The sequence below is a fragment of the Salvelinus namaycush genome, chromosome 18, assembly GCF_016432855.1.
Source record: "Salvelinus namaycush isolate Seneca chromosome 18, SaNama_1.0, whole genome shotgun sequence".
Classification (NCBI taxonomy): Eukaryota; Metazoa; Chordata; class Actinopteri; order Salmoniformes; family Salmonidae; genus Salvelinus; species Salvelinus namaycush.
The window spans coordinates 44,096,138-44,115,481 of NC_052324.1; positions in this window are offsets into that span (position 1 = coordinate 44,096,138).

Here is a 19,344-nt window from a genome sequence, read left to right on the forward strand (position 1 = left end):
TGTGCTTCACTGTACTGTGCTGTCCAAACTCTACTGTGCTTCACTGTACTGTGCTGTCCAAACTCTACTGTGCTTCACTGTACTGTGCTGTCCAAACTCTACTGTGCTTCACTGCACTGTGCTGTCCAAACTCTACTGTGCTTCACTGTACTGTGCTGTCCAAACTCTACTGTGCTTCACTGTACTGTGCTGTCCAAACTCTACTGTGCTTCACTGTACTGTGCTGTCCAAACTCTACTGTGCTTCACTGTACTGTGCTGTCCAAACTCTACTGTGCTTCACTGTACTGTGCTGTCCAAACTCTACTGTGCTTCACTGTACTGTGCTGTCCAAACTCTACTGTGCTTCACTGTACTGTGCTGTCCAAACTCTACTGTGCTTCACTGTACTGTGCTGTCCAAACTCTACTGTGCTTCACTGTACTGTGCTGTCCAAACTCTACTGTGCTTCACTGTACTGTGCTGTCCAAACTCTACTGTGCCTCACTGTACTGTGCTGTCCAAACTCTACTGTGCTTCACTGTACTGTGCTGTCCAAACTCTACTGTGCTTCACTGTACTGTGCTGTCCAAACTCTACTGTGCTTCACTGTACTGTGCTGTCCAAACTCTACTGTGCCTCACTGTACTGTGCTGTCCAAACTCTACTGTGCTTCACTGTACTGTGCTGTCCAAACTCTACTGTGCTTCACTGTACTGTGCTGTCCAAACTCTACTGTGCTTCACTGTACTGTGCTGTCCAAACTCTACTGTGCTTCACTGTACTGTGCTGTCCAAACTCTACTGTGCTTCACTGTACTGTGCTGTCCAAACTCTACTGTTCTTCACTGTACTGTGCTGTCCAAACTCTACTGTGCTTCACTGTACTGTGCTGTCCAAACTCTACTGTGCCTCACTGTACTGTGCTGTCCAAACTCTACTTTGCTTCACTGTACTGTGCTGTCCAAACTCTACTGTGCTTCACTGTACTGTGCTGTCCAAACTCTACTGTGCTTCACTGTACTGTGCTGTCCAAACTCTACTGTGCCTCACTGTACTGTGCTGTCCAAACTCTACTGTGCTTCACTGTACTGTGCTGTCCAAACTCTACTGTGCCTCACTGTACTGTGCTGTCCAAACTCTACTGTGCTTCACTGTACTGTGCTGTCCAAACTCTACTGTGCTTCACTGTACTGTGCTGTCCAAACTCTACTGTGCTTCACTGTACTGTGCTGTCCAAACTCTACTGTGCTTCACTGTACTGTGCTGTCCAAACTCTACTGTGCTTCACTGTACTGTGCTGTCCAAACTCTACTGTGCCTCACTGTACTGTGCTGTCCAAACTCTACTGTGCTTCACTGTACTGTGCTGTCCAAACTCTACTGTGCTTCACTGTACTGTGCTGTCCAAACTCTACTGTGCTTCACTGTACTGTGCTGTCCAAACTCTACTGTGCTTCACTGTACTGTGCTGTCCAAACTCTACTGTGCTTCACTGTACTGTGCTGTCCAAACTCTACTGTGCTTCACTGTACTGTGCTGTCCAAACTCTACTGTGCTTCACTGTACTGTGCTGTCCAAACTCTACTGTGCTTCACTGTACTGTGCTGTCCAAACTCTACTGTGCTTCACTGTACTGTGCTGTCCAAACTCTACTGTGCTTCACTGTACTGTGCTGTCCAAACTCTACTGTGCTTCACTGTACTGTGCTGTCCAAACTCTACTGTGCTTCACTGTACTGTGCTGTCCAAACTCTACTGTGCTTCACTGTACTGTGCTGTCCAAACTCTACTGTGCTTCACTGTACTGTGCTGTCCAAACTCTACTGTGCTTCACTGTACTGTGCTGTCCAAACTCTACTGTGCCTCACTGTACTGTGCTGTCCAAACTCTACTGTGCTTCACTGTACTGTGCTGTCCAAACTCTACTGTGCTTCACTGTACTGTGCTGTCCAAACTCTACTGTGCTTCACTGTACTGTGCTGTCCAAACTCTACTGTGCCTCACTGTACTGTGCTGTCCAAACTCTACTGTGCTTCACTGTACTGTGCTGTCCAAACTCTACTGTGCTTCACTGTACTGTGCTGTCCAAACTCTACTGTGCTTCACTGTACTGTGCTGTCCAAACTCTACTGTGCCTCACTGTACTGTGCTGTCCAAACTCTACTGTGCTTCACTGTACTGTGCTGTCCAAACTCTACTGTGCTTCACTGTACTGTGCTGTCCAAACTCTACTGTGCTTCACTGTACTGTGCTGTCCAAACTCTACTGTGCTTCACTGTACTGTGCTGTCCAAACTCTACTGTGCTTCACTGTACTGTGCTGTCCAAACTCTACTGTGCTTCACTGTACTGTGCTGTCCAAACTCTACTGTGCTTCACTGTACTGTGCTGTCCAAACTCTACTGTGCTTCACTGTACTGTGCTGTCCAAACTCTACTGTGCCTCACTGTACTGTGCTGTCCAAACTCTACTGTGCTTCACTGTACTGTGCTGTCCAAACTCTACTGTGCTTCACTGTACTGTGCTGTCCAAACTCTACTGTGCTTCACTGTACTGTGCTGTCCAAACTCTACTGTGCCTCACTGTACTGTGCTGTCCAAACTCTACTGTGCTTCACTGTACTGTGCTGTCCAAACTCTACTGTGCTTCACTGTACTGTGCTGTCCAAACTCTACTGTGCTTCACTGTACTGTGCTGTCCAAACTCTACTGTGCTTCACTGTACTGTGCTGTCCAAACTCTACTGTGCTTCACTGTACTGTGCTGTCCAAACTCTACTGTGCCTCACTGTACTGTGCTGTCCAAACTCTACTGTGCTTCACTGTACTGTGCTGTCCAAACTCGTGAATCATAGACGTCTATGATTGATCTGGACCTGACCAAAAATCTACATCTGTGGACATTGAAATCAATGCCGGTCCGGACCGGCCCAAAAAATGATGACTACTTTTCAACGTCGGTGCTCACGGGGTGCAGATGCTAGTTACAGTAAATGGAAAGAGAGGGGGGTCATGGGTAGGTGGCAGTAAGAGCCAGGAGAGGTGACATTAACTGGAGAGAGAGAGAGAGAGAGAGAGAGAGGGGGGGGGGGGGGGGGGGGGGTTCTCCAGACTGTTTTCACACTCTCATTTTGACCACCAGAAAAACAGTTATGATCTGAACATAACAGTATGCCAGTGGAAGGGAGGACAGTAACAGGAGACACTATGAGCTGAACATAACAGTATGTCAGTGGAAGGGAGGACAGTAACAGGAGACACTATGAGCTGAACATAACAGTCAGTGGAAGGGAGGACAGTAACAGGAGACACTATGAGCTGAACATAACAGTCAGTGGAAGGGAGGACAGTAACAGGAGACACTATGAGCTGAACATAACAGTATGTCAGTGGAAGAGAGGACAGTAACAGGAGACACTATGAGCTGAACATAACAGTATGTCAGTGGAAGAGAGGACAGTAACAGGAGACACTATGAGCTGAACATAACAGTATGTCAGTGGAAGAGAGGACAGTAACAGGAGACACTATGAGCTGAAAATAACAGTATGTCAGTGGAAGGGAGGACAGTAACAGGAGACACTATGAGCTGAACATAACAGTATGTCAGTGGAAGGGAGGACAGTAACAGGAGACACTATGAGCTGAACATAACAGTATGTCAGTGGAAGGGAGGACAGTAACAGGAGACACTATGAGCTGAACATAACAGTCAGTGGAAGAGAGGACAGTAACAGGAGACACTATGATCTGAACATAACAGTATGTCAGTGGAAGGGAGGACAGTAACAGGAGACACTATGAGCTGAACATAACAGTATGTCACTGGAAGGGAGGACAGTAACAGGAGACACTATGAGCTGAACATAACAGTATGTCAGTGGAAGAGAGGACAGTAACAGGAGACACTATGAGCTGAACATAACAGTCAGTGGAAGGGAGGACAGTAACAGGAGACACTATGAGCTGAACATAACAGTCAGTGGAAGAGAGGACAGTAACAGGAGACACTATGAGCTGAACATAACAGTCAGTGGAAGAGAGGACAGTAACAGGAGACACTATGAGCTGAACATAACAGTCAGTGGAAGAGAGGACAGTAACAGGAGACACTATGAGCTGAACATAACAGTATGTCAGTGGAAGAGAGGACAGTAACAGGAGACACTATGAGCTGAACATAACAGTATGTCAGTGGAAGGGAGGACAGTAGCAGGAGACACTATGAGCTGAACATAACAGTATGTCAGTGGAAGGGAGGACAGTAACAGGAGACACTATGAGCTGAACATAACAGTCAGTGGAATGGAGGACAGTAACAGGAGACACTATGAGCTGAACATAACAGTCAGTGGAATGGAGGACAGTAACAGGAGACACTATGAGCTGAACATAACAGTCAGTGGAAGGGAGGACAGTAACAGGAGACACTATGAGCTGAACATAACAGTCAGTGGAAGAGAGGACAGTAACAGGAGACACTATGAGCTGAACATAACAGTCAGTGGAAGAGAGGACAGTAACAGGACACACTATGAGCTGAACATAACAGTCAGTGGATAGGAGGACAGTAACAGGAGACACTATGAGCTGAACATAACAGTCAGTGGAAGGGAGGACAGTAACAGGAGACACTATGAGCTGAACATAACAGTCAGTGGAAGGGAGGACAGTCACAGGAGACACTATGAGCTGAACATAACAGTATGTCAGTGGAAGAGAGGACAGTAACAGGAGACACTATGAGCTGAACATAACAGTATGTCAGTGGAAGAGAGGACAGTAGCAGGAGACACTATGAGCTGAACATAACAGTATGCCAGTGGAGAGGAGGACAGTAACAGGAGACACTATGAGCTGAACATAACAGTATGTCAGTGGAAGGGAGGACAGTAACAGGAGACACTATGAGCTGAACATAACAGTCAGTGGAAGAGAGGACAGTAACAGGAGACACTATGAGCTGAACATAACAGTCAGTGGAAGGGAGGACAGTCACAGGAGACACTATGAGCTGAACATAACAGTATGTCAGTGGAAGAGAGGACAGTAACAGGAGACACTATGAGCTGAACATAACAGTATGTCAGTGGAAGAGAGGACAGTAGCAGGAGACACTATGAGCTGAACATAACAGTATGCCAGTGGAGAGGAGGACAGTAACAGGAGACACTATGAGCTGAACATAACAGTATGTCAGTGGAAGGGAGGACAGTAACAGGAGACACTATGAGCTGAACATAACAGTCAGTGGAAGGGAGGACAGTAACAGGAGACACTATGAGCTGAACATAACAGTATGTCAGTGGAAGGGAGGACAGTAACAGGAGACACTATGAGCTGAACATAACAGTCAGTGGAAGAGAGGACAGTAACAGGAGACACTATGAGCTGAACATAACAGTATGTCAGTGGAAGGGAGGACAGTAACAGGAGACACTATGAGCTGAACATAACAGTCAGTGGAAGGGAGGACAGTAACAGGAGACACTATGAGCTGAACATAACAGTATGTCAGTGGAAGAGAGGACAGTAGCAGGAGACACTATGAGCTGAACATAACAGTATGTCAGTGGAAGAGAGGACAGTAGCAGGAGACACTATGAGCTGAACATAACAGTATGTCAGTGGAAGGGAGGACAGTAACAGGAGACACTATGAGCTGAACATAACAGTCAGTGGAAGGGAGGACAGTAACAGGAGACACTATGAGCTGAACATAACAGTATGTCAGTGGAAGAGAGGACAGTAGCAGGAGACACTATGAGCTGAACATAACAGTATGTCAGTGGAAGAGAGGACAGTAGCAGGAGACACTATGAGCTGAACATAACAGTATGTCAGTGGAAGAGAGGACAGTAGCAGGAGACACTATGAGCTGAACATAACAGTCAGTGGAAGGGAGGACAGTAACAGGAGACACTATGAGCTGAACATAACAGTATGTCAGTGGAAGGGAGGACAGTAACAGGAGACACTATGAGCTGAACATAACAGTCAGTGGAAGAGAGGACAGTAACAGGAGACACTATGAGCTGAACATAACAGTCAGTGGAAGAGAGGACAGTAACAGGAGACACTATGAGCTGAACATAACAGTCAGTGGAAGAGAGGACAGTAACAGGAGACACTATGAGCTGAACATAACAGTATGTCAGTGGAAGGGAGGACAGTAACAGGAGACACTATGAGCTGAACATAACAGTCAGTGGAAGAGAGGACAGTAACAGGACACACTATGAGCTGAACATAACAGTCAGTGGAAGAGAGGACAGTAACAGGAGACACTATGAGCTGAACATAACAGTCAGTGGAAGAGAGGACAGTAACAGGAGACACTATGAGCTGAACATAACAGTCAGTGGAAGAGAGGACAGTAACAGGAGACACTATGAGCTGAACATAACAGTCAGTGGAAGAGAGGACAGTAACAGGAGACACTATGAGCTGAACATAACAGTATGTCAGTGGAAGGGAGGACAGTAACAGGAGACACTATTAGCTGAACATAACAGTATGTCAGTGGAAGGGAGGACAGTAACAGGAGACACAACTGTGATTTGTGACTACTATGATTTCCCATTGTAGCCAATTCATTTGCAGTAATTCTGTTATCGAGTTTTTGGTAATTCTGTTACCAATTTGGAAACAGAATAAAGAGATTTAATGACTTAATAATTCATAAACCAAAATGTATGTCAGTGAAAACCCTAGAACTAATTGAAAGGTGTATCATTACTTGTTTGATCTGTCAACTTTCATTATACTCCCTCCTTCATGAGCGAGAGAAATTAGGAAATATCTTAAAGACGTGGGTTCGTGATCATTTTTATTATTTTTATTTAAACTTTATTTAACTAGGCAAGTCAGTTAAGAACAAATTCTTATTTTCAATGACGGCCTAGGAACAGTGGGTTAACTGCCTTGTTCAGGTGCAGAACAACAGATGTTTACCTTGTCAGCTCAGGGATTTGCAACCTTCTGGTTACTAGTCCAACGCTCTAACCACTAAATATTAAATTATATTTTATATTAACACTCTGAAATTGTGATTTTTTTTGTGTATGAGCTGATTGAAAAAAATCATGGAATTTCAGCCTGTTCAGGTGGGATGGAGTTTTTGGCCCAGATCATGACATCACAATCTGATCTGATTATTCTGACCAATGACCAGTCATCTTTTATTTGCATATGTATCCTACTTTAAAGGGGTAAGTAGAGTAAGCTCTAGAGCAGAGATGGACAACTGTTGGCTCATTGGCTGCGGCCCCCCTTTTGTAGGCCTACGGACCAATAATACAAAATAAATACACACACATATATATATATTTATACACATTACCAGTCAAAAGTTTGAACACCTACTCATTCCAGGGTTTTTCTTTATTTTGACTATTATCTACATTGTAGAATAATAGTGAAGACATCAAAACTAATAACACTTATGGAATCATGTTGTAACCAAAAAAGTGTCAAACAAATCAAAATATATTTTATATTTGAGATTCTTCAAAGTAGCCACCCTTTTCCTTGATGACAGCTTTGCACACTGTTGGCATTCTCTCAACCAGCTTCATGAGGTAGTCACCAGGAATGCATTTAAATTAATAGGTGTCCCTTGTTAAAAGTTAATTTGTGGAATTTCTTACCGTCTTAATGCATTTGAGCCAATCAGTTGTGTTGTTACAGGGTAGGGGTGGTATACAGAAGATAACCCTATTTGGTAAATTATCAAGTCCATATTATGGCAAGGACAGCTCAAATAAGCAATGAGAAACGACAGTCCATCATTACTTTAAGACATGAAGGTCACAAAAACCATGAATCGCTATGATGAAACTGGCTCTGAGGACCGCCACAGGAAAAGAAGACCCAGAGTTACCTCTGCTGCAGAGGATAAGTTCATTAGAGTTACCAGCCTCAGAAATTGCAGCCCAAATAAATGCATCACAGAGTTCAAGTAACATACACATCTCAACATCAACTGTTCAGAGGAGACTGCGTGAATTAGGCCTTCATGGTCCAATTGCTGCAAAGAAACCACTACTAAAGGACACCAATAAGAAGAAGAAACTTGCTTGGGCCAAGAAACACGAGCAATGGACATTAGACCAGTGGAAATCTGTCCTTTGGTCTGATGAGTCCAATTTTGAGATTTTTGGTTCCAACCTCCGTGTCTTTGTGAGATGCAGAGAAGGTGAACAGATGATCTCAGCATGTGTGGTTCCCACCGTGAAGCAAGGAGGAGGAGGTGTGATGGTGATTTGCTGGTGACACTGTCAGTGATTTATTTAGAAGTCAAGGAACACTTAACCAGCATGGCTATGCCATCTCATCTGGTTTGCGCATAGTGGGACTATCATCTGTTTTTCAACAGGACAATGACCCAAAACACACCTCCAGGCTGTGTAAGGGCTATTTGACGAGGAAGGAGAGTGATGGAGTGCAGCATCAGATGACCTGGCCTCCACAATCATCCGACCTCAACCCAATTGAGATGGCTTGGGATGAGTTGGACCGCAGAGTGAAGGAAAAGCAGCCAACAAGTGCTAAGCATATGTGGAACTCCTTCAAGACTGTTGGAAAAGCATTCCTCATGAAGCTACCCACCGAGGGGGAGGCCCATTGATCATCAGTTACCATATTAAAAACTGCAAACATTTGCCTCCACCCTGTGGCAAAATGTGTAGAATTGCATGAAATTTGTTATACAATTTCTAAATCTTCTCTCTGCCCGATGCCAAAATGTGTAGAATTGCAGCAATCTTGCTTAAAAACTGGAACATTTTCTCTACGCCCCATGGCAAAATGTGCAGAATTGGAGGAAATTAACTATTTATTTTTTAAATCCCCTCTTCGCTGTTGTAACCTGCGTTGTTTGAAGGAGACCAAGGCACAGCGTAATTTGTGGTCATCATATTTATTTAAATGAGAACCAGCAACAAAATAACAAAGTGAAACCAAAACGAACGTACCGTTCTGTAGGCTACAAGAGCTGTACAAAAACAATATCCCACAAAACTAAGGTGGCAAAACAGGCTGCCTAAGTATGATTCCCAATCAGAGACAACGATAGACAGCTGTCCCTGATTGAGAACCATACCTGGCCAAAACATAGAAATAAAGAACATAGAGTTTCCCACCCGAGTCACACCCTGACCAACCAAACATAGAGAATAAAAATATCTCTACGGTCAGGGCGTGACAGCTGTCACGAGGAGAGACGCTAAAATGTTTTGCGCGCCGGTATGGATGTGGGTATCGCCACCTCGGCCCCTCATGATGAGTTCCGTTTTTTTGTGGCCCCCAACCTCATCAAAGTTGCCAATCCCTGCTCTAGAGCCTACACCAGGGTTCCCCAACTGGCGGCCCCTGGGCTGAATTTGGCCCACGGGTGGTTTTATTTGGCCACCATGTTTTCTGAGCAAAAAATACACCAGGAAATAATTTGCAAGTGATTTTCATTTTGGAAATCTGTTCCCAAGTATTCCCACTCATAATAGAGAGACGTAGTGCATTTGGAAAGTTTTCAGACCACTTCACTTTTTCCACATTTTGTTACTTTACAGCCTTATTCTAAAATGGATGAAATTATTTCCCCCCCTCATCAATCTACACACAAAAACCCATAATGACAAAGCAAAAACAGGTTTTTAGAAATTTTAGCAAAGTTATTCAAAATGAAAATCTGAAATATCACATTTACATAAGTATTCAGACCCATTACTCAGTACTTTGTTGAAGCACCTTTGGCAGCAATTACAGCACTGAGTCTTCTTGTGTATGACGCTACAAGCTTGGCACACCTGTATTTGGGGAGTTTCTCCTATTCTTCTCTGCAGATTCTCTCAAGCTCTGTCAGGTTGGATGGGGAGCGTCACTGCACAGCTATTTTCAGGTCTCTCCAGAGATGTTCGATCAGGTTCAAGATCGGGCTCAAGGACATTCAAACACTTGTCCCGAAGCCACTCCTGTGTTGTCTTTGATGTGTGCTTAGGGTCGTTGTCCTGTTGGAAGGTGAACCTTCACCCCCAGTCTGAGGTCCTGAGCGCTCTGGAGCACGTTTTCATCAAGGATCTCGCTGTACTTTGCTCCATTCATCTTTCCCTCGATCCTGACTAGTCTCCCAGTCCCTGCTGCTGAAAAACATCCCCACAGTATCATGCTGCCACCACCATGCTTCACCGTAGGAATGGTGCCACGTTTCCTCCAGATGTGATGCTTGGCATTCAGGCATTCAGGCATTCAATTTTGGTTTCATCAGACCAGAGAATCTTGTTTCTCTTGGTCTGAGAGTCTTTAGCTGTCTTTTGGCAAACTCCAAACGGGCTGTCATTTGCCTTTTACTAAGGAGTGGCTTCCGTCTGGCCACTCTACCATAAAGGCCTGATTGGTGGAGTGCTGCAGAGATGGTTGTCCTTCTGGAAGATTCTCCCATCTCCACAGAGGAACTCTGGAGCTCCGTCAGAGTGACCACCGGGTTCTTGGTCACCTCCCTGACCGATGCCCTTCTCCCCCGATTGCTAAGTTTGGCCGGGCGGGCAGCTCTAGGAAGAGTCTTGGTGGTTCCAAACTTCTTCCATTTAAGAGTGATAGAGGTCACTGTTTCCTTGGGGACCTTCAATGCTGCAGACAGTTTTTGGTGTCCTTCCCCAGTTATGTGCCTCGACACAATCCTGTCTCAGAGTTCTACAGACAATTCTTCGACCTCAAAGCTTGGTTTTTTTCTCTGACATTTACTGTCAACTATTTGACCTTATATAGACAGGAGTTTGCCTTTCCAAATCATGTCCAATCAATTTTTTATTGAACCTTTATTTAACTAAGCAAGTCCGTTAAGAACAAATTCAGAGGGTGAATGGGCACACCGCCTTTGGGCGGCTATGGTAGTAGGTGCCAGGCACACCGGTTTGAGTCAAGAACTGCAACGCTGCTATGTTTTTCACGCTCAACAGTTTCCCGTGTGTATCAAGAATGGTCCACCATCCAAAGAACATCCAGCCAACTTAAACACAACTGTGGGAAGCATTGGAGTCAACATGGGCCAGCATCCCTGTGGAATGCTTTTGGCAGCTTGTAGACTCCATGCCCTGATGAATTGAGGTTGTTCTGAGCGTAAAAGGGGGGTGAAACTTAATATGAGGAAGGTGTTCCTAATGTTTGGTATAGTCAGTGTATGCATAACAGGCCTACACTTAACAAAAATGTTTCAAAAGGGTTCTTCAGCTGTCCCCATAGGAGAGCCCTTTTTGGTACCATGAAGAACCCTCTATAGAAAGGGTTCTACATGATACCCAAAAGGGTTCTACCTGCAACCAAAAAGGGTTATTCAATGGGGACAGCCCAAGAACCCGTTAAGGTTCTAGATAGCACCGTTTTTTCTAAGAGTGTATCAGTATGGGCAGGATGTGGTTTTAAGACATTTTGGGGGTATAAACCTAGCCTAAGGATAAGAAGTCACATGGTTTGCAATAAACAAAATGTGGGCAGGATGTGTTAAAGAAAAAAAATCATATTTAAAGGTAGAGTTGGCAATGCAAGATGTAAACAGCAACATCGGGCCGATTTCTGTAACAGTTAAGAGCGTTGAAGCCCAAGGTTAAACTTCTCCGCTGTTTTGGTCCTACAGCTACCACGTGGTAGTAGCGTGTACCACCCTGTGCGCAGTCCCGCGCAGATACATCTGTGGTCCTGCATTACGCTCATCTGAATATCTGCGATGCTGCTCGTAGCGACGTCATATCGCTGAGTCTCAGTGTAAGTTATACAACATTTTAATAGGTTTCTCGGTGTTACTCTGTTTGACGTTGAACATTATCCCCTATCAGGATAGAGGATAGAGAATAGAGATTTTACCTTTGTGAACATCTGTGGGTGAATTGTTAATCTTTCTGCTGAATCAATGTGTTTATTTGATAGCTACCTACACAAATAGCTAGCTAGAACAGTGTTAATAAGATAATTTTTTTAAATCATTAAAGAGATTTAAAAGCAATACAAATAAAAGTTCTCCAGTAGGCATCTACAGAGGGAGCTAAGAGCTGTGTTGTCTACAGAGGGAGCTAAGAGCTGTGTTGTCTACAGAGGGAGCTAAGAGCGGTGTTGTCAGTCATTTCTACAGAGGGAGCTAAGAGCGGTGTTGTCAGTCATTTCTACAGAGGGAGCTAAGAGCTGTGTTGTCAGTCATTTCACAGTGTATGCTTTGATGTCATATTATTGCACATCGGACCTGGGCGGAAAATAGTAGTATTTTGCAGTTTATTCAATTATTTTTTTTACATAGTTGAGGTAGTTTCATGTGAAGGATAAACTAAAGGCAATTTTTTCCCCTTTGATATTCAAATACAGAAGAAAAAAAATATTTTAACATATTTTGAATACTTCTCAGAAAAACAAATACGTTTTTTTTTTTTTTATATATGCAAATTGCCACCACTTTATATATAATAACACCTTGTAAAAAATAATTTATAATAGGTTAGTAAATAGTTTATTCATAATTTATTAGTTATTACTCCCACATTTGTAAATGTTAGTAAGCTAGTTTTTCACACATTTATAAACAACTTTTAAAGCTGAGATCCGCGGTAGTGGGAAACAGCGCCATGGCTGCCCCACCACGGTCTCTATTGTTTTTGTTGTTGAGCTCAGGAATGTCACGCAGTATGATTTTTTAAATTATCAGTAGATAGTATTGTGCTCATCTATCTTGCGTACAATGACGTCCGAGGGGGGAAAAAACGGTGTTAATTGTTTTCAGTAACTTCTTTGTTGTTGTAATATTGCACTTTCTTCAAGCACTTTTTGATTGCAAATTGTTTTGAATGTCTATGATATCATATAGTGCTTGAAGAAATATTGCTCGTAACAGGCTGTCTGTCTGTCATCCGTGTCACGCCCTGACCTTAGAGAGCCTTTTTATGTCTCTATTTGGTTTGGTCAGGGTGTGATTTGGGGTGGGCATTCTATGTTTTTGTTTTCTATGATTTTGTATTTCTATGTTTTGGCCGGGCATGGTTCTCAATCAGGGACAGCTGTCTATCGTTGTCTCTGATTGGGAACCATACTTAGGTAGCCCTTTTCCCTCCTTTCAGTGTGGGAGGTTAACTTTGTTTGTGGCACATAGCCCTTAAGCTTCACGGTTATTTTGTATTGTTTATTGTTTTTGTCGGCGTCATCCTAATAAAAAAGGAATATGTACGCTCACCACGCTGCACCTTGGTCTACTTCTTACGACGGCCGTGACAATCCGTGCTAAATCAAACATTGATGGGGTGATACACATTTAATCATACATGTTTATTCTGTGTATTTGTATGTCATAATGAACAACAAATCTTCAATAAATTGATTTGACGTTGCCATTTTACAAGTACATGTATTTAAGTATACTCATATATTTAGTGAATATGGCCGAAATCTATCATTACCTCAAAAATGTTAATATTGACTGCATTTACACTTGTCCCCCTAGTAACTCTGCCCCACAATGTCAGATCCTCACAGGGTAAAGTGCTTATTATTCAGAAGTGTCCTTCTGAATATTTAGAGGGGACATACATTGTCTGAGAAATGTATTTTCATGTTGTCAAAATCTTTGACTATCCTATTTGGGTGCTTGTACATTTTGCCCCTTTTAATTCTAGTTTCTGTGGCTTGAAGCATGCCTACATCATAGGGAGAACATTTTTGTTTTTGCTTCCTTAGAGGGAAGTCAGTGACACCATAGAGAGAAGAGAGAAGGAGATGGATGCCCATTGACCATGGCTTCCCATCCAGAGGGAATAAAAAGTAAGTTCATCCTACAACTGCTTAAAGTGAATAAGAACAATAATGCAGGTTCCATAGATTTTTCATTGTAATGCTCATTAAATTATTATTGTTTGTTGACAGTGAACCACTGCCCAGATGCTTCCAAACTCAACCCAGGTAAATGTGACTGTCAGCCGTCACTTGATTAATGTACAGCAGTTTCTCAAGTCGTTTGTCAGGCTAATGCAATGCTGTATGGTGCAATGATGTATAAACATATGCTCCCGAGTGGCGCAGTGGTCTAAGGCACTGCATACCAGTGTTAGCGGTGTCACTATTGTCCCTGGTTCGATTCCAGGCTGTATCACAACCGTCTGTGATTGGGAGTCCCATAGGGCGGTGCACAATTGGCTCAGCGTCGTTAGGGTTTTGGCCAGGGTAGGCCGTCATTGTAAATTAGAATTTGTTCTTAACTGACTTGCCTAGTTAAATGAATGGTGGCCAATATGTAATGAAAGAGAGGTGTTATGAAGCTCTGTTTTTGTGCTGTAATGCATGAAGCAGGCTGCTATTTACATTGACTACATATCCTTAACACATTTATTACACATCTATACTGCCCTAACAGGCAAAAAAAGGCAGTAACTAACTCATTTTCGACCAAATGAGCAATGTCATTTTTGCTACATTAAATACATGCTTAAATTATGTGGACAAGTATCCTGCCTCTACGGCATTGTGTTTTGGAGAAAACGGGGGTCATGTAGCAGTAACTGCATAAAGTTACTGTGAAACCAAGGTAAATCAAATACTTTTTTTTCTTCAGTTCCACGCAATGAGCAGTTACTGCCTTTTTGCTTGGTAGGGCATCTATAAGCGTCTCATGAACGTGTTATAACAGGTCCCAACCGCATTATCACAGGTTAATGAAATACATCCATAGCGTATCTATAGCGCATTCATGTCATGCTATGCAAGCGCTTATTTAGGTATCTTAACACTGTAAATGCATTATTGCAATGACAGCGTAGTGTCATCATTGACATCGTAATGTCATCAATGACAGAGTAGTGTCATCAATGACAGCGTAGTGTCATCAATGACAGAGTAGTGTCATCAATGACATCGTAGTGTCATCAATGACATCGTAGTGTCATCAATGACAGAGTAGTGTCATCAATGACATCGTAGTGTCATCAATGACATCGTAGTGTCATCAATGACAGAGTAGTGTCATCAATGACAGAGTAGTGTCATCAATGACATCGTAGTGTCATCAATGACAGAGTAGTGTCATCATTGACATCGTAGTGTCATCAATGACATCGTAGTGTCATCAATGACAGAGTAGTGTCATCAATGACAGCGTAGTGTCATCATTGACATCGTAGTGTCATCAATGACAGAGTAGTGTCATCAATGACAGCGTAGTGTCATCATTGACATCGTAGTGTCATCAATGACAGAGTAGTGTCATCATTGACAGCGTAGTGTCATCAATGACATCGTAGTGTCATCAATGACATCTTAGTGTCATCAATGACAGAGTAGTGTCATCAATGACAGCGTAGTGTCATCAATGACAGCGTAGTGTCATCAATGACAGAGTAGTGTCATCATTGACAGAGTAGTGTCATCATTATGGCTGTTCTCAAAAGTGTGCTTCTGCCATACCAGTATTAGTGAATGCCAAAAGGCCAAACCACATATTGAAAATTGTGCTGATATATATCCTGTACCAGCCCCATTTCCCCCACCTGCTGGTATAGGCCCGTGATTTACCTTCTGCTTCTGAAAAAACAGCCATAATGACGACACCGCTGTCATTGTAATGATGCAACGATTAAGATACCTAAATCAGCGCTTGCATAGCATGACATGAATGCTCTATAGATATGTTATGGATATATTTCATTAACCTGTGATAATGCGGTTGGGACCTGTTATAACACGTTCATGAGACGCTTATAGATGTGTATTAAATGCATCACGGATATGTAGTTAAAGTAAATCAATACTGAATATACAGTACTTGGCAAAAACAAATGTAGACATTAATATCTATATCTTCTGTATCTTCTATATCTTCCAAAATGTTTTAAACAATGGGGGAGGAGTACAAATATGATGGCGCAGGGCTTCAAAACAGTGCCCTCTGTCAGTCATCTAGTGTTTATATACATCAATGACAACCTCACTGAGTTTCCCTGTTCTTATTTTAGGTCCTCTGAAGACGTTACTCCACAAACTTGGTCTGGAAAAACAATATCCTAATAAACTGACTCTGAGATCTTTGCTTGAGATCAACAAGGACAGTATATCTGATGACGCTGTTGACTCACTCAAAGCAGTACCACGGTACTTTCTGAAGAAGCTATTGATTGTCAATGCAAAATGTAGAAGTTGCACATGTTTACTTGAGAATGAAAGTAGCATTGAGCTTGATAGTGATCAGAATACAGAGGATATTGAGGTAAATCTTCTAGATCTCATCACTGCACTCTTCCTCTGTGCTGACAGTTTCCTGCAGCAGGAAATGGCACTCAAGATGTCCATGTGCCAGTTTGCTGTGCCACTCCTGCTACCCCCGGGCACTGGCAGTCAGAGCACCCTCATGTTGTGGGCCTTGAGGGCTATCCTTAAAGAGTGGTGTCCACATTCTCTATCAGAGTCAAAAGGGTTTGAGGAAGGTAATATTGTGCTTTTGCAAATGCCTTTAATCTCCTTTGTGAGGCTTCAAGCCTGTAGTATGTCAAAATCGCAGCTTTTGAATCATGTCCTCAGCAATGATCAACAGAATCACAACATCTTCGCTCACAAAGACATGGATGGAGGGGCAGCTCCAAGGACGATCTCAGGTGGCTTGGTAGAGGTTTGCTGGTATCTTCCACGTGGAAACAGAAATGGGGATAACTTTCCGGAACCACTAACCGTTGCTAATTTAAGAGGAGATATTTGTGCTTCACAAGCACAATTTAGTTTTCTAACCCAAGTTTCAACAGCCATCTTCATCTTCCTAGACAGCGTTGATGAAGATGAACGGAAGTTGTTGCTCTCTCTTGGGGACATGGGATCCAAGCTGTTCTTTGTGGTCAATTCCAAAGAAGAGGTGAGCCGTAATGTCAGGACATCAGTAAAAGAGATAATGGATGCATTCAAACTAAAGTCAAACAAATTACTGATGCAGAGACCAAATGTCAACCGTGCAAGATTCTCACGTCAGATCACCAAAGCCATGAAAGATATTTTGAAGGAATCTACTTCAAAAATAAGCATAGAAAGTATGTCAAATGAAGCTATCGAGCTGGGGCCATTTGTTGATGAATGTAAGACTGAGGCCTCAAAATCAGCAGCTGAGGAGATTCTGAAAGGCATTGGAGACCAGAGCATAGTGGATTACAAGAGGAACCAACTGCCATTGCAAGGTGAACACTGGAAACAATTAGCTAAGATAGAGAAAGAGGAGTGCAGGTTGAAAGACTCAGGGGAAAACAGACTGGAAGAGTACAGAGCCAAACTCCAGGAGGATAAACTGAAGATTAGAAGAGAGCAGAACAAGTACAAGACTACCACAGCTATGGCAAGCTTTCTAGGATTCCTGGCGACAACCGATAAAGAGGAAAAGGCCCTATTTCTGAAATGGTTACAGCTCAAGCTGGATATGCGGTCACGGAAAGACTTGTCATCTCTGCGCCACAGATTCAAAGAACAGTCTTTGGTGAAGCAAGATAATAAATGTTTGGAAGAGCTAGATCAATGTATTTTGGACTCGTCTCTGGGAATCGAACATTTCATGAGAGAGATGGGACAAATCTATGAGGCATCCAGGCTTGGAAATCCCCAAGCATCATCAGAACATTGCCCTCTACCTGCCCTGGCAGCTGAGCTGCTGTTGGATGGCTATCCATTTGAGCTTTTAGATGGAGATGCCTCCAACATCCCAGAGAAGTGGGTGACTGATGTCCTGATGGAGCTTCACAGAAAGGTAGGAGAGAAAAGTAAGCTGCTTGTACTAACTGTATTGGGGGTGCAGAGTACAGGGAAATCAACACTGCTCAACACCATGTTTGGTGTGCAATTCCCCGTCAGCAGTGGCAGATGCACAAGGGGAGCATTCATGCTTTTCCTCAGGGTTGGAGAGGACATGAGGAAAGACCTGCGTTGTGACTTCATCCTTCTAATCGACACAGAGGGTCTCAAGTCACCATCTCTAGCAGCTGGATGAAAGCTGTGAACACGACAATGAGTTGGCAACTCTAGTGATCGGTCTTAGTGATATCACAATCATCAACATTGCCATGGAGAACTCAACAGAGATGAATGGCGTTCTGCAGATAGCTGTTCATGCCTTCTTAAGGATGAAAGAAGTTGGCAAAATGCCAGTTTGTCATTTTGTGCACCAAAATGTGGCAGGAGTGTCTGCACACAACAAGAATGTGACGGACAGAAAATATATTCTGGACCGACTCAATGAGATGACACAGATTGCAGCTGAGATGGAGAAGCGGCCCTCTGTGAATAGATTCACTGATGTATTGGATTATGATGCAGACAAAAACAACTGGTATATTCCTGGGCTGTGGCACGGCACACCACCAATGGCACCTGTCAATACAGGTTACAGTGAAGCTGTTTTGGACCTCAAGAAGAACCTTCTAGAAGTTCTTAAAACATGCAGATATGAGGAACCTTCACAGATCCCAGAATTCATTGAATGGATGAAGAGTTTGTGGAAAGCTGTGAAATATGAGAACTTCATTTTCAGCTTCAGAAATACTCTTGTTGCTCAAGCATATGACAACCTCTGGAAAGAAATGACTCAATGGGAGTGGGAAAGCCGAAAGAAAATCTACACATGGCAGACGAAGGCAGACCTACAAATCTCAAACCTTGAGGTAAACAGCTTTGAAAACCAGGCAGAAATCCAAGACTTGCAGAAATTGGCGGAAACTTTCAAATCTGAGGCATTGAAAATGGTGGCAACTCTGGAGAAAGAGATGACAGAGAAACTAGACGCATACTACAAAAGGAAAGACAGAAATGTATCCCTAATAGAAAAGAACAAAATAGATTTCTTTCATCATATCCGGGATGTTCACAGAGATATCTTAAACACAGAGAATAATAAACTTGACATGGCCGTAAAGCTTAAGATCAGCACAATCGAGGCCGATGATATTCATAGAAAACAGAAAGTCAGGATTGAACAGAAGGTATTGCAGCTCCTTCAAAACTCCAGTGACAGCAAAACCCCACTCTCAGACGAGCAGCTGGAAGATGAGTTTGGGAAGATGTGGAGCCGAGAAGTAGTGAAGATTTCAGGGTTGGAAGAGCACAACATTCCTTCTTATGTTTTCAAGCAGTTGAGAGGAGATTTCTCTAATCAATCAAGTTTCAATCAAGTTTATTTTATATAGCCCTTCGTACATCAGCTAATATCTCGAAGTGCTGTACAGAGACCCAGCCTAAAACCCCAAACAGCTAGAATGCAGGTGTAGAAGCACGGTGGCTAGGAAAAACTCCCTAGAAAGGCCAAAACCTAGGAAGAAACCTAGAGAGGAACCAGGCTATGAGGGGTGGCCAGTCCTCTTCTGGCTGTGCCGGGTGGAGATTATAA